Source organism: Cebus imitator, unplaced genomic scaffold, assembly GCF_001604975.1.
Source record: "Cebus imitator isolate Cc_AM_T3 unplaced genomic scaffold, Cebus_imitator-1.0 Scaffold85, whole genome shotgun sequence".
Lineage (NCBI taxonomy): Eukaryota > Metazoa > Chordata > Mammalia > Primates > Cebidae > Cebus > Cebus imitator.
In genome coordinates, this window is record NW_016107400.1 from 9,631,799 (window position 1) to 9,645,666 (window position 13,868).

At 46.1% G+C, this 13,868-nt stretch overlaps 1 protein-coding gene across 3 annotated transcripts in view; it reads right to left on the reverse strand.

Moving 5' to 3' along the window:
- NSMCE1 (NSE1 homolog, SMC5-SMC6 complex component) overlaps nucleotides 1-13,868 on the reverse strand; it is a 40,440-nt gene that overhangs the window by 16,671 nt on the left and 9,901 nt on the right. The gene's annotated exons all lie outside the window — the stretch shown is intronic.

Genomic DNA, 13,868 nt, shown 5'->3' on the forward strand with positions numbered 1-13,868 from the left:
CACACTGCCACGTGTGTACCTATGCAACAATTTTGCATGTTCTTCACATGTACCCCAAAACCTAAAATGCAATAAAATAAATAAATGGGAAAAAAAAAGTCTGTTCTTCAGCCTCACTCAAATGACAGAGCATAAAACATATTTTATGGTGCTGGGCACAGTTCTGGCATCTCAGCTGCACTTACGGTACTAAAACCTATGACACCACTGCAAGAGTGGTGATGGGGACATCCACTCACTGTCCCTATCTATGCAGTAAAACCATCTACAGGACCTTCCCTGGCCAGAGGTCTATCAATCAGGACTCCCACTGGCAATAAAGCCCACTGGTTTATCATGGGGAAGCTCTAAATCATAATGGAAATCGTCATGAGAAACGTAAACTACTATATATTTTGCTCCAGATGCTGTTCATACATGTTTCATCTTAATCAGGCCCACGGAAAACAGGTGGTCCATCTACCCTTGAGATGAGTGGCAGCTCTGATACCTTCTGTGGCGCCAGGCCCCTACCCCCACCCACGCAGGAGCCCTCACAGAGCTGATATGGGGGCTCTGCAGGGGATGGGAGAGGAGGCTTCCTGGCCACCCCAGCCTGAAACCAGATCAGCTCTTCCTGATCTCTGCTGGGTAAGCTTCCTCCTGCCCAGACTGCAATGAGCGAAGTGAAAACAGGCAAATCCGATGCCTTCAGAGGCAGGCAGGAAGCACAGCTGCAGACAGCTGTGGATGCAGTGGGGAGCCGGTAACAGGTATTCTACCAAAGGTGACGCTGCTCTGCTCCAGCCGAGTGCCCGAGCTTTGGGTGTTTACATGAAATCTCCTGGGGGTGGTTCTTTGTTTAACCTGGTAATTCTTAAAAATGAGAAACACTGTAGTGCAAACGAACCATGCCTGTAAGTTAGAAAACACTGACATTTCTCCCAATTCCGATGTGGGCAGGAAACCTGCTGTCAGAAGACACAGTGACGGACAGGCCACTCTGTTCCCTGGCCCACCAGATAAGCAGCTACTGCTTCTCACACAGGCTGGACTGTGAGCAGCTCAAAGGAATGGACCCTGTTACACTCACTCTTCTGAGCATGCAGCCAATGGCCAGACCACGTATAAAAGCAAAACTCCAACCCAAAATCTACAACAACCTGCCCAGAAAGCCAGCTCACCACCTCGAAGTGAGACCTGTAGGAAGCCAGGTCAGTACCCCAGCAACCAGTCCAGAAGCCGAAACTAACCCACAATCATGGCCCAAAAGGACCAGGGCGGGATCAGTAACTGATACTACCCTAAAGATTTTATTTTACATTTTAGAGATGGGGTCTCGCTCTGTCATCTAGGCTAGAGTGCAGTGGCGCAATCATAGCTCACAACAGCCTCAAACTCCTGGGCTCAAGCGATCCCCCCAGCTCAGTCTCCCCAGTAGCTTGGATTACAAGCACGAGCCACTATGCTCAGCTAACTTTGTTTTTTCTAGGGACCCTGATGTCTCGCAGTGTTTCCCAGGCTGTTCTCAAACGCCTGACCTCAAGTGATCCACACACCTCAGCCTCCCAAGGAGCTGGGACTACAGGCGTGTGCCATCATGCTCAGCAGCTTCCGTAATTTTTATCCGTTTCTAAGGGACAACAAACCAGAGAAGGCCGCATATGTACTTTTAACCAATCACACAGGACGCCCCGCTTCTGGTTAGCTGTCTCCAGCTTGCCCCAGCCAGCAGCCTCCACTTGGGGGACACCTGAAGCCTCCTCACTCCTCTGCCTACCTGGAGTCTCTGCCACACCCAAGTGGAGGCTGCCTCCCTTGCTGGAGCAAGCTCTGAATAAGCAGCCACTGCCTGCTCTCCATTTACGTTCACACTGTCTCCATGTACTCAATTTGGTGGCCATTCTGAGGTTAAGCAGGCGCGAAGAGGTGGCTGGCATGAAGGCACCCAACTGGAGTCGTCTCTCACAGGCATGCCCCGGTAACCTTCCCTTTCCCCACTCACTACAGCCCGAAGCAGACAACAACCTCCAACATTCTCCCCGTGTCCCCTCCAGCCTTCTCCTTCTGTCTGTCCTCCACATGCAGCTGAGTGGAGCCAGGCCCCAGCACCCAGCCTGGAAGCTGCCCGGAGTTCCACCCCCGACCTATATTCCCACCACCTTCTGTCCCCCGCTCTACCCTCTGCCACCCCACACCAAGCTCCTTCCCATCTCAGCCTCTTCACTCTTGCTGCCTTCCCCTTGGAAAGCATCGCCCGCAGATCTCTGCAGCCTGTCCCTCATCACCCAGGCATTGCCACATATGGCAGCTCCGCAGAAAGGACTGAGCAGAGCCCCTGGCTGAAGCCACACCCCAGGCCCGCTCTACTGAGGGACTTGATGCTTCTTCCTTCTAGCACTTGGTACCCCACACTACCACACTGTCTGCCTCTGAGTTGCTGTCTTTCTCTTTCTAAGCAGAATGTCAGCTCCCTGAAGGCTGGGACCTGCTCATCCTGTTCACCACAGTACCCCAACATTCAGCTGGTGGTCTAGATGTATCCACCAACCAACAGAGGAAAATGTGCTGTACCAGTGGTGACCATGCTTTCTGGATTTTCTAGGAAAACCCCAACAACAGAATTCAGTCCTATGGTTTACACAAAAATTCCCATCAGGCTATCACACCAGCACCATGGGTCTGCTGTCCCCCCACCGCCCACCCCCAGCAATTGGGATTAGATGGCAAGTTAAGGGGCAGAAAAGGAAGAAAGAGGCAGTGGCAAGCATGCAGTGAACGTGTGCCCCAAGTACTCTGTGCCAGGCACTGAACATATATTCTCTTGCTTAACCCTCACAACTCTTCCATGAGATGAATGTGATGTCCCTTGTAACATAGAAAGCTGAGACTCAGAAAAGTAAAAGAACTTTCCCAAGACCCTGGAAGAAACAGGACCTGAACTCATGCCCTTGAAAAATGGTTTCCAGCCAGCAGAGCCTGTCCTAATCACACTGACCTCATTCCCAGTTCTCCCACGCATCAGCACATAACCTGTGGGATCCAGTTCAAACTGCATTCCCAAGCAAATGATGTACGTGCTTAGGGGAGCGTGGTGCACAGAAATCCTGGCTCAGCGACTCCATCCTGGCCTGAAAGGGCCAGAATCCCATGCTGCAGGCATGAGGAACGGGCAGGACTTGGACACATCTAGGCCAGTAAGAACCAGAGACAGAAAAACAACCTCAGCTTCCTTGTGGTTACAGAGCTTCTTGAACCCAAAGATTCTGGTTGAAGCACTAAATAACTACCAGCTGTCAATTCTGTATGTTGAGAAATTCATCGAGTCACACGTTAGATGTTACTTTTCATGCTAATTTCTTGCCACTTTTCAGTTATGATCCCAGACTTTATCTGCCCTGATTAACCAAAAGGCAGACCAGCTGTGACAGTGGTAAGCTGATTAACTGCTCATCGTGGCCAAAGGGGAGAACTGTACAATGAAATCACCAAGAACAGAAGGAAAGTTTACTGGGAGCCAGCTTTTAATGATGATCGAGACTTTCTTGGGAAGAGAAGGTGCTTACAAATAAGATTACAGACAGGATGGAATACTAAACCAAAATGTCAACTTCGCTGTGCTTCACCATAAACACACGTAGCCTGATGATGTACAGGAGGCCTGCGTTGGACAACGAAGCAGATACAGGCGTGTAAATCAGCCTGCTGGGAGGAAACCTGGGGTGAAGGCAGGCAAGAGGTTGACAGAAATGGAAAATCTTTATCAAAACCCAGTGTGCCTAGGATACTCGATTCACTAATCTAGTTTTGACACGTGTATCTCAGCTACCTGGTTTTTGCCCAAACGTCGAATTATTTACTCTGTTCACTGAAATAATTCTCAATCTAAATTTTTTAATCTAAAACTGTAGATGTTTTTACCTAACTTGTTCTTAAAACAATAGATACTTTAAAATCTCACTCAAAACATAAAACATAATAATATAGCATAATTAATTCTAGAATGTTAGTGCTGGAGAGTATAGAACTGTACCTCATAGCAATCTGGCAACCATAAAATAAGAATAAATTTAGGGAAGTATTTTAAACCTAACAGGTAAAAATGGGATTATTTTTTGAAAGAGGGTCTTGCTCTGTGGCCCAGCTGGAGTACACTGGCACGATCTTGGCACACTGCAATGATCTTGGTACACTGCAACCTCTGCCTCCTGGGCTCAAGCAATCCTCCCACCTCAGCCTCTGAGTAGCTGTGACTACAAGCTCATGCCACCAGGCCCGACTAATTTTTTTATGTTATGTAGATACAGTGTTTTGCCACGTTGCCCAAGTTGGTCTCAAACTCCTGAGCTTGAGTGACCTGCCTGCCTTGGCCTCCTAAACTGCTGGGATTACAGGCATGAGCCACCGCACAGGCCAAGAAGGAGATATTTACCTTGTCTGTAAGTACCTCCCTGAAAAACACATATTAATCACACAGAAAAAGAGTAACTGTATGCAGGAGAAACCTGGCTGACCCCATCAACACCAAACCCCACCTGGTGGGATGCAGAGAGAACACAATGCCACTTCTATATTATATCTGCAAAAATAAAAGGCATAACCTAGATCTGATTAGGAGGAGGTTCCAGACAAATCTAAGCTGAGGAACATTCTATAACTAGCACATGTGGCTACTGACCACTTAAAATGGGGCCAGTCTAAATTAAGATCTGCTATAAGTGTAAAATACACATTGGATTTCAAAGACATATTTCCGTCACCCCCAATAAGGTTTGGCTGTGTCCCCACCCAAATCTCATCTTGAGTTGTAGTTCTCAAAATCCCCACGGGTCGTGGGATGTAACTGAATCATGGGGCAGTTACCCTCATGCTGTTGTCATGATAGTGAGTTCTCAAGAGATCTGATGGTTATAGGGGCTTTTCCCCTTTTGCTCAGGACTTCTCCTTCCTGCCTGTCACCATGTGAAGAAGGGTGTGTTCGCTTTCCCTTCCACCATGATTGTAAGTTTCCTGAGGCCTCCCAGTCATGCTGAACTGTGAGTCAATCAAATTTCTTTCCTTTATAAATTACCCAGTCTTGGGTATGTCTTCATTAGCAGCATGATAATGGACTAATACACCCCCCGAGTTTCCTTGTGCCTCTTTGTAATACCTCTCACCCCTCCATCATCCTGTCTCTCCTCTACGCCATCCCCAGGCAACCACTGAACCATCCTGTTGTGACAGTCAGGTACACATTGTCTAGAATTTCACATAAATGGCTTCATACTCTTTCGCCTAGCTTCTTACATGCCACAAAAATCATTCTGAGATTCATTCACATTCTAGCATATAGCAATAGCTCACTTACTTTTGTTGCTGAGTAGTACGGATTTATCACAGTTTGTTCATCTGTTCACCTTCTAATGGACAATTAGGTGTTCACAATTTGGGGCGATTACAAATAAAGATACTCCATCTCTGCACAAGCCTTTGTGTGGGCATGTATCCTCAAATATCTTGAGTGAATGGCTAAGAGGAATGGCTCAACCATAGGAAACTGCCACACTGTTTTCCTAAATGGCTGTCCCATTTTACATTCTCAACGGTAGTATATGAGAGTTCCAGTTCCTCCACGTACTCACCTGTACTTGCTTTGCACAGTCCTTTTCATTTTAGCCATATTCTAATACACATGCAGTAGTAGCTCACTGCAATTTCAGTTTGCATTTTTTTAAATGTCTAATGATGTTGAGCATCTTTTCATGTGCTCATTTGCCATCTGTACGACTGAACGGCAGCATTCAAATCTTTTGCACATTTCTTACTAGGTTGTATGGTTTTTTTTTCTTTTTTTTTTTGAGACAGAGTCTCGCTCTGTCGCCAGGTGCCAGGCTGGAGTGCAGTGGCGCAACCTCGGCTCACTGCAACCTCCACCTGCCGGGTTCAAGCAATTCTCCTGCCTCAGCCTCCTGAGTAGCTGGGACTACAGGCATGTGCCACCATGCCCAGCTAATTTTTGTATTTTTAGTAGAGATGGAGAGTTTTACCATGTTGGCCAGGATGGTCTCAATCTCTTGACCTCGTGATCCGCCCACCTCAGCCTCCCAAAGTGCTGGGATTACAGGCATGAGCCACCGTGCCTGGCCTCTTTTTTCTGTTTTTGAGACAGGGTCTCCCTCTGTCACCCAGGGTGGAGTGCAGTGGCATAATCTCAGCTCATTCCAACCTCTACCTCCCAGGCTCAAGCAACCCTCCCACAATAGCCTCCCAAGTAGCTGAAACTACAGGCGCACGCCACCAGACGTGGCTAATTTTTTATTTTTTTTTTTGTAGAGACGGGGTTTTGCCACGTTGCTCAAGCTGGTCTCAAACTCCTAAGCTCAAGGAACCCACCTGCTTCAGCCTCTGAGAGTGCTAGGATTACAGGTGTGAGCCACCACACCCAGCAGGGTTGTATGAACATGCTATCAACAAGCCACGCCAGGAATGTGCCATGTCTTTCCATTTATTTAAATCTCCTTTGATTTCTCTCGACAACGTTTCGTAGTTTTCCGTGTACGGGTCTAACACATTTTTGTCAAATCTATTCCTAAGCGTTTCTTATTTTTAATGTTATTCATAAATGGTGCTATTTTTACATTTCAATTTCCAACTATCCATTGCTAGCATATAGAAAAACAATTGATATTTGGATATCACTTTGACAACTTTACTAAACTCACTTCCTAGTTCTAGAAGCTTTTTTGCAGATTCCATGTTGTCTGTGAACTGACAGTTTTACTGGATCGTCCTTTCCAATCCAGCTACCTTTTGTTTCTTTTTCTTGCCTGAGTACACTAGCTAGAACCAAAGTGCTGAGAACAGATATCCTTGTCCTGCTCCTGAGATTAGGGGAAAAGTGTTCAGCCTTTCACCATTAAGAGTGATGTCAGCTGTAGGTTTTACAGAGATCCCCTTTATCAGGTTAAGAAAGTTCCCCTTTTTTCTCACTTTGCTGAGGGTTTTTTTTTAAAATCAGGAATAGCTGTTGGATTTTTTTTTTTTTAAACTCTGTGTAGAGGGCTGGGCATCGTGGCTCATGTCTATAATTCCAGCACTTTGGAAGGCAGAAGTGGGCAAATCACTTGAGGCCAGGAGTTCGGGACCAGCCTGGCCAACATGGTGAAACCCCACTCTACTAAAATACAAAAACTTGTCAGGTGTGGTGGCATATGCCTGTAATCCCAGCTACTCGGGAGGCTGTGGCAGGAGAATCCCTTAAACCCAGTAGGCGGAGGTTATAATGAGGTGAGATCATGCCACTGCACTCCAGCCTGGGAGACAGAGCAAGACTCTGTTTCAAAAAAATAATAAAAAAATAAAAATAAATACAATTTATTTAATTTTAATTATTTTTTAAAAAATAAAACTCTGTGGAGTTCAGACTCCTCACTTGTGCTCTAAGCATATTTACCCTGCTCCTTAGGATCCCTTAGCTTCCTGTAAAAAACTTTCTGCCACACCACGCCAGGGCAGACATGAGATTTTGTCAAATGCTTTTTTCTGTACCTATGGAGATAAACACACAAAAAAATTTTTAGCATAATATGGTGAATTACACTGATTGATCTTCAAATATTAATACTAAATCAACTGGCCAAATCAGGATGAACTCTACTTGATTATGTTGTATCATCCTTTTAAAACACGGTTAGATTCGATTTGTCAAAACTGAGTTTAGAATGTTAGCATCTGTGTTCATGAGGGATCTTGTTTGGGGTTTTCTTTCCTTGCAATGTCTTTGTCTGGTTTTGGTATCAGAATAATGCAGGTCTCATAGAAGTATTTTTAGTAGAGACGGGGGGTTTCACCATGTTGGCCAGGATGGTCTTGATCTCTTGACCTCGTGATCCGCCCGCACTCCAGCCTAGAGTCACTGTAACATATTCTACAGAATATGTTACAGAAGAGTTTGGGAAGAAATGGTGTTAGTTCTCCCTTAAATGTTTGGGCCAGGCACTGTTTTCTCTAATCCTCCCACCAGTTCTCTCCCTGGCCTTCAGAAGTTCCCGTGCTCATCAGTTCTCAGCAGGATCCTTGAATGGAGGGGCACTTTGGAAATCTCCAGTTTTCTCTCTGTGTACCTCTCGTCCGCCTTGTACCCCACTGCAAGTACTCTGCCCTGCAGCCTCTAGCTGCCTTCATCTCCCTGAACCCTCATCTCCATCTCCTCGAGGCAGGGAGTCTGCCTAGCTCTGCCTGGGTTTCCCCTGCGCCATGGCCTAGAAACTTTCTAAAGGCACAGAGCTGGGGCAGCTGTACTGCAAACTCCCACTATCGCCTGTGGCAGAAGAAAGTTACTTGGTCTTTCCTCCAAGTTCCTGGCATAGAACTTCTGAAACCCTGAGAATTCCCTGAGTCATATGGGTGACAGAAGCATCTTTTGTTCTAATGAGGCTACTCTTGGCAGGCCCCTAGGAGGGGGCTGGTCACCAGAATGACAAAGCCTCAATCTGAAGCCTGGAACTCTCAGTCCCACTTCCCAGTCTTCGGGGAGCAGAGAGGGACTAGAGATGGAAGCTCTCGCCAATGGCCAGTGAGTGATCAATCATGCCTGTGTAAAGAAACCTCCATAGAAACCCTGGAACGGCTGGGTGCAATGGCTTGTGCCTGTAATCCCAGCACTTTGGGAGGCTGAGGCAGGCGTTATCACCTGAGGTCAGGAGTTCGAGACCAGCCTGGCCAACATGGTGAAACCACATCTCTACTAAAAATACAAAAATTAGCTGGGTGTGCTGGCGGGTGCCTATAATCCCAGCTACTCAGGAGGCTGAGGAAGGAAAATTGCTTGAACCCAGGAAGCAGAGGTTGCAGTGAGCCGAGATCACACCATTGCACTCCAGCCTGGGCAACAAGAGTGAAACTCCATCTGGAAAAAAAAGAAAGCCCAGAACAACAGAATTTGGAGAGCTTCAGGTTATTAAACACACGGAGGTGCTGAGACGGTGGTGCACCTAGAGAGGGCACAGAAACTCCGTGGCACCCCACCTCCCACACCTGGCCCTATGCATCTCTCCTATGTGGCTGTTCCTGAGTTGTAGCCTTTATAAAAAACCATGTAAGTAAAGTGTTTTCCTGAGTTCTATGAATCATTCTAGAAAATTATCAAACCCGAAGAGGCAGTTATGGGAACCCCTGATATATAGCCATTGGTCAGAAGGACAGGTAGCCTGGGACTTGTAACTGGCTTGGGTCAGTCCTGTGACAATGAGCCTTCGAACCTGCGGGATCTGATGCTAACTCCAGGCAGATAGTGTCAGAATTAAACGGAATTGTGGAATGCCCAGCTGTTATCTAGAGAAGTAGAGAAGCAGTGTTAGAAAAGATATCACATCAAGTGCCAAGAGAAAAAGAAACCATCATTGCCTGCCTCTCCAAAGATTACTGTCCTACACTGACTCATGTCCAATGTTTCATATTTTGCTGATTTTTTAACTATTTTAGGCAAGAAGGTGTATTGAGCCCTGTTGCTCCATACTAGCCAAAAGCGGAAAACTTCAAATACAAGCTTTCTCCCAAGTTTGAAGTTTCAAAACTTCAAACATCATGCCTGAGGCCTCCTGTGCCTACCACTATCAAGGCAGCCTATACTGGAATCATCTGACTCCATGTCTGTATGATTCATGAGAGCCAAGGTAAAATAAAACTTTAATCTCTGAGTCACTGGTCCCTAGCGCAGAGGCCTGGCTCTCTAGAGAGTCTAGGGAAGCTTTGCTGGTTGAATGAATGTACGTGTGGAGGTAAGCCCTGGGTCAAAAATCTAAGGTCCTCTAAGAACACAGGTCCCCAGCTCCGTTCTGAAAGGCTTGACTCAAAGCCTGCACTGAACCTGAGAACCAAATCTAAACTCTTCACTAGCCAGGAGAATTGGGGACTTTGTTTTCCCTTAATGACAGTAAGAAGAGAACCCAAACCGAAGCCCAGAATAAGAAGGGCTTTGATAAACTGGACAAATGCCCTGGGAAATGGCAATTCGAAGAACTTGCAGTCTCAATCACTCCCTTGTTTCATAATTTTCTTAGAATCTAAATATTTTTCTAGTTGGTACAAGGGGGCTTTCCTGGCCATCTCTTCAAAAGATAGCAAATTAATACTATTCGGTCTTGCGAGTATCCACTTAAGTTTAGATCATTTCCATCATTTCTTGTTTCAAAATCTCCCTAATAACAAGAACGCAGAGTAACAAGCTTTTTCTTATTTTTCTTTCATGAGGATAGGAGAAAACAGATTAGCTCTACCCTATTCACCCTGGTTATAACCATATCTAGGTGCAAAGAAATGGTACACAGTGTGAAGAATAAATCAATTCCTAGACACATTCTACAGGACTTTCCTAAGTTAGATCATAACAAGTTTAAAGGTCAAATAAAGGCAAAAACACTTTCAGTCTTAGTACCAAGCCATCATATGGCTCCTTGCAGTGAGCTGTGAAACTTCCCCACCAACATTAAAGCTTACAGTCAGGACTTACAGGAGAAAAAAAGAGAAAAGGACTACATTGTCAGGTAGATAAGAGACTAATGATTAACACAAGCATCATTATTATTTTTTTTTGAGTTGGAAGCTCACCGTGTTGCCCAGACTGGAGTGCAATGGTGCAATCTCTGCTCACTGCAAGCTCCACCTCCCCTGCTCAAGCAATCCCTGTGCCTCAGCTTCCCGAGTAGCCAGGACCGTAGGTGCGTGCCCCCACACCTGGCTAATTTTTTTGTATTTTTGGTAGAGACTGGGTTTCACCATGTTGCTAGGGCTGAATGACAAGGGTTCTTATACCCATCTCTGGAGGATATTGAGGGGTGGGTTTAAAGTCCTACCATGCTTGCTTTTTTTTTTTTTTTTTTTTTTTTTTTTTTTTTGAGACACAGTCTTGCTCTCTTGCTCAGGCTGAAGTGCAGTGGCATGACCTTGGCTCACTGCAACCTCCACCTCCCGGGCTCAAGTGATTCTCCTGCCTCGGCCTCCCGGTAGCTGGAACTACAAGCTTCCATCACCACCCCCAGCTAATTTTTGTATTTTTAGTAGGGATGGGGTTTCACTACGTTGACCAGGCTGGTCTCGATTTCTTGACCTCAGGTGATCTACCCTCTCAGCCTCCCACAGTGCTGGGATTACAGGCATGAGCCACCACACCGGACCACTAGCATGCTTTTTTTTTTTTGGTAATTTTATTTATTTATTTATTTACTGTGTATTTGGGCTCTGGGGTACATGTGCACAGCCTGCATCCTGCAAGATTGTTGCATAGGTACATAGATGTCATGATGGTTTGCTGTCTCCATCCCCACCCCAACACCCACCGTCACCTACATCAGGCATTTCTCCCGGTGTTATCCCTCCCCATCCTCCCCACCCCACCCCTCCCCGCCCCACCACCTAGCCCTGTGACTGTTGTTCCCTTCCCTGTGCCCAAGTGTTCTCATTGTTCATCACCCGCCTATGAGTAAGAACATGTGGTATTTGGTTTTCTGTTCTTGTGTTAGCCTGCTGAGAATGATGGTTTCTAGGTTCATCTATGTCTCTACAAAAGACATGAACTCATCCTTTTTTATGGCTGCATAGTACTCCATGGTGTATATGTGCCACATTTTTTTTGGTCCAGTCTATCACCGATGGGCATTTGGGTTGGTTCCAGGTCTCTGCTATCATAAACAGCGCCACAATGAACATGTGTGCATGTCTTTATGATAGAATGATTTATAAATTGTTCTACCATGCTTTTTAAAGAGCAAGAGAAACTAGCTTAACAGCTATTACATCCCCTTTCAATGCAAGAGTCTCTCACCAAAGATCCCCTCTGCCAGTGCAAGTGCCCCACGTTTACTTTCACCCCGGGATGGTTGTCAAGCCTAGCACTATCTCACTCTCGGCTTCAAATACTTCAAGAGGTCTACACTGTCCACGGAAGCGGAAGTAGAAACCATTACTGTGGCGTACAGGGTTCTTCAGTCTATAAACCTACACCCAAAAAGAATGTATTCTCTTCCCACACATCATATATTCTTGCCTAGGGATTCCTAGGGTAGGTTATTAGTAGGTCAATTAGGTTTGGATGTACAGAATTAAGCACAGTTCAGCAGGCTAACTTGCTCCTGGGCATTGTCGAGCTCCCAGAATTCCCCATGGAACGCCTCCATGGTCCAGGGCTGTGGAGAAGGCATTTTAGGGGATGCTACCCTCCAGACACTGCAAACTGCTTCTTCTCTAACGCGCCACCCTCTTTCATTCTTCCTTCTCTGTACATCTTGAAAGAATATCTGTTTCTGTTCTGTCTCCTCACTCTCATTCACCGCTCACCTCTCTGGGATCAGGCTGTGAATTCTAACACGCTGCAGAAACTGCAGTGCTCTGAATGTTGGCGTCTACCTTTTCTCGTGTCCCTTCACATTTGGAAAAGTACAACATGATGTTCGTTACTTATGAATGCATTTGTATTTGCATAAAAGTGGGCGGGAAGAAGATGTAATACACTCGTGAGGTGCTTGCCTTTGGGGACAGGAGGAACACCTTTTCCGGCGTCCCTTCGCCCTCTCCCAGCTCACTGCAAGGAGCTATAGGATGCTGAGGACTAAGAATGAGCGTGTCTTTGACTTTTGTGTCCCCTCACCTGTGTACTTGGTCCCTGTGTACCTGTACACACCCTTTCTCACACCTCTTGGCTTGGCTCACTTCTATGTCCATTTTTTTGTTCTTCTTTTGAAAATTGAAAACACAGAGAGAAGGGCAAAAATGCAGAATCAAAACCAAATACCTGAAATCCCATTCAGCAGAGGCGACAACCATTAGGCTATGCTGATGATGTCATGTGGTTAGGCTAATAATGTCACATTGGCTTCAAGGCTTTTCTTTTTAATAAAGGAACATAACAGGATAAAAAGGAAGGGTCCTGTATTTCTGCTGACAGCCCACTCCCACTCTGCCTCTTCCCCACAGAGCCAAGCATGTCACCAGTGCCCTGCATCTTCTTCTGGTCCGCTTTTACGCCTTTACACGCAAATGCATTCACAAGCAATGAAAATCATCTTGTACTTCACAAAAAACAACACAATCACATCATACAATAGGCATACTCCTCACCTTTCTTTTTCAACGCGTAAAATCTAATCAGTAAGATCTACCCACCCATGTTGGCACGCAATTCAACAATATCTGCCAGTGCTGATTAAACTGATCTATCAACACTGATCCTATGGCTTCTTCCGCCATCTCCAATTACTGAGAACTCAGCACCAGGTCTTGTCTCCAAGGGCTTCTTATTCGCTCCTCCCGGTGGCCCCCTGAGATGCCCCAAATGCCTTCAGTTGACACAGGGCAGGGACACATTCTCCAGGTCTGGCCCAGTCTAAGCCTGTGCCCTTAAATGCTGTGCTAAGCTGTCCCAGTTTTTTGTTTTGTGATTTTTTTTTCTTTTTTTAAATAAAAAAAATAGAGAGGGTCTCGCTATGTTGCCCAGGCTGGTCCCAAACTGCTGGCCTCAAGCAATCCTCTCACCTCGATTCCCAAAGTGTGGGGATGACAGGCATGAGCCACCACATCTGGCCAAGCTGCCCTGTGTCCATCAATAGCCCACTAAGCACTGTCCCTGCGCCAGATGTCTTGTACATATCATGTCTCTCAATTCCCGGAACCATGCACTTACTTATGTGTTAAGTACAATTACTATCCCCACTTTGGAGATAAGGAAATTGAGGCTGGGGCAGGTGCTGGAGGCTTAGTGTGAACCACAACTATACAGCTTCAGACTCCAAGTTTTTATCCATGGGGCTAAATGTCAGGTTCACTTGGAAAAAAAATCACAGTGGAAGACGAAATTAGAATGATGGGCCAGTGTGACCGGGCATGGTGGCTATAATCCCAGAATTTTTGGAGGC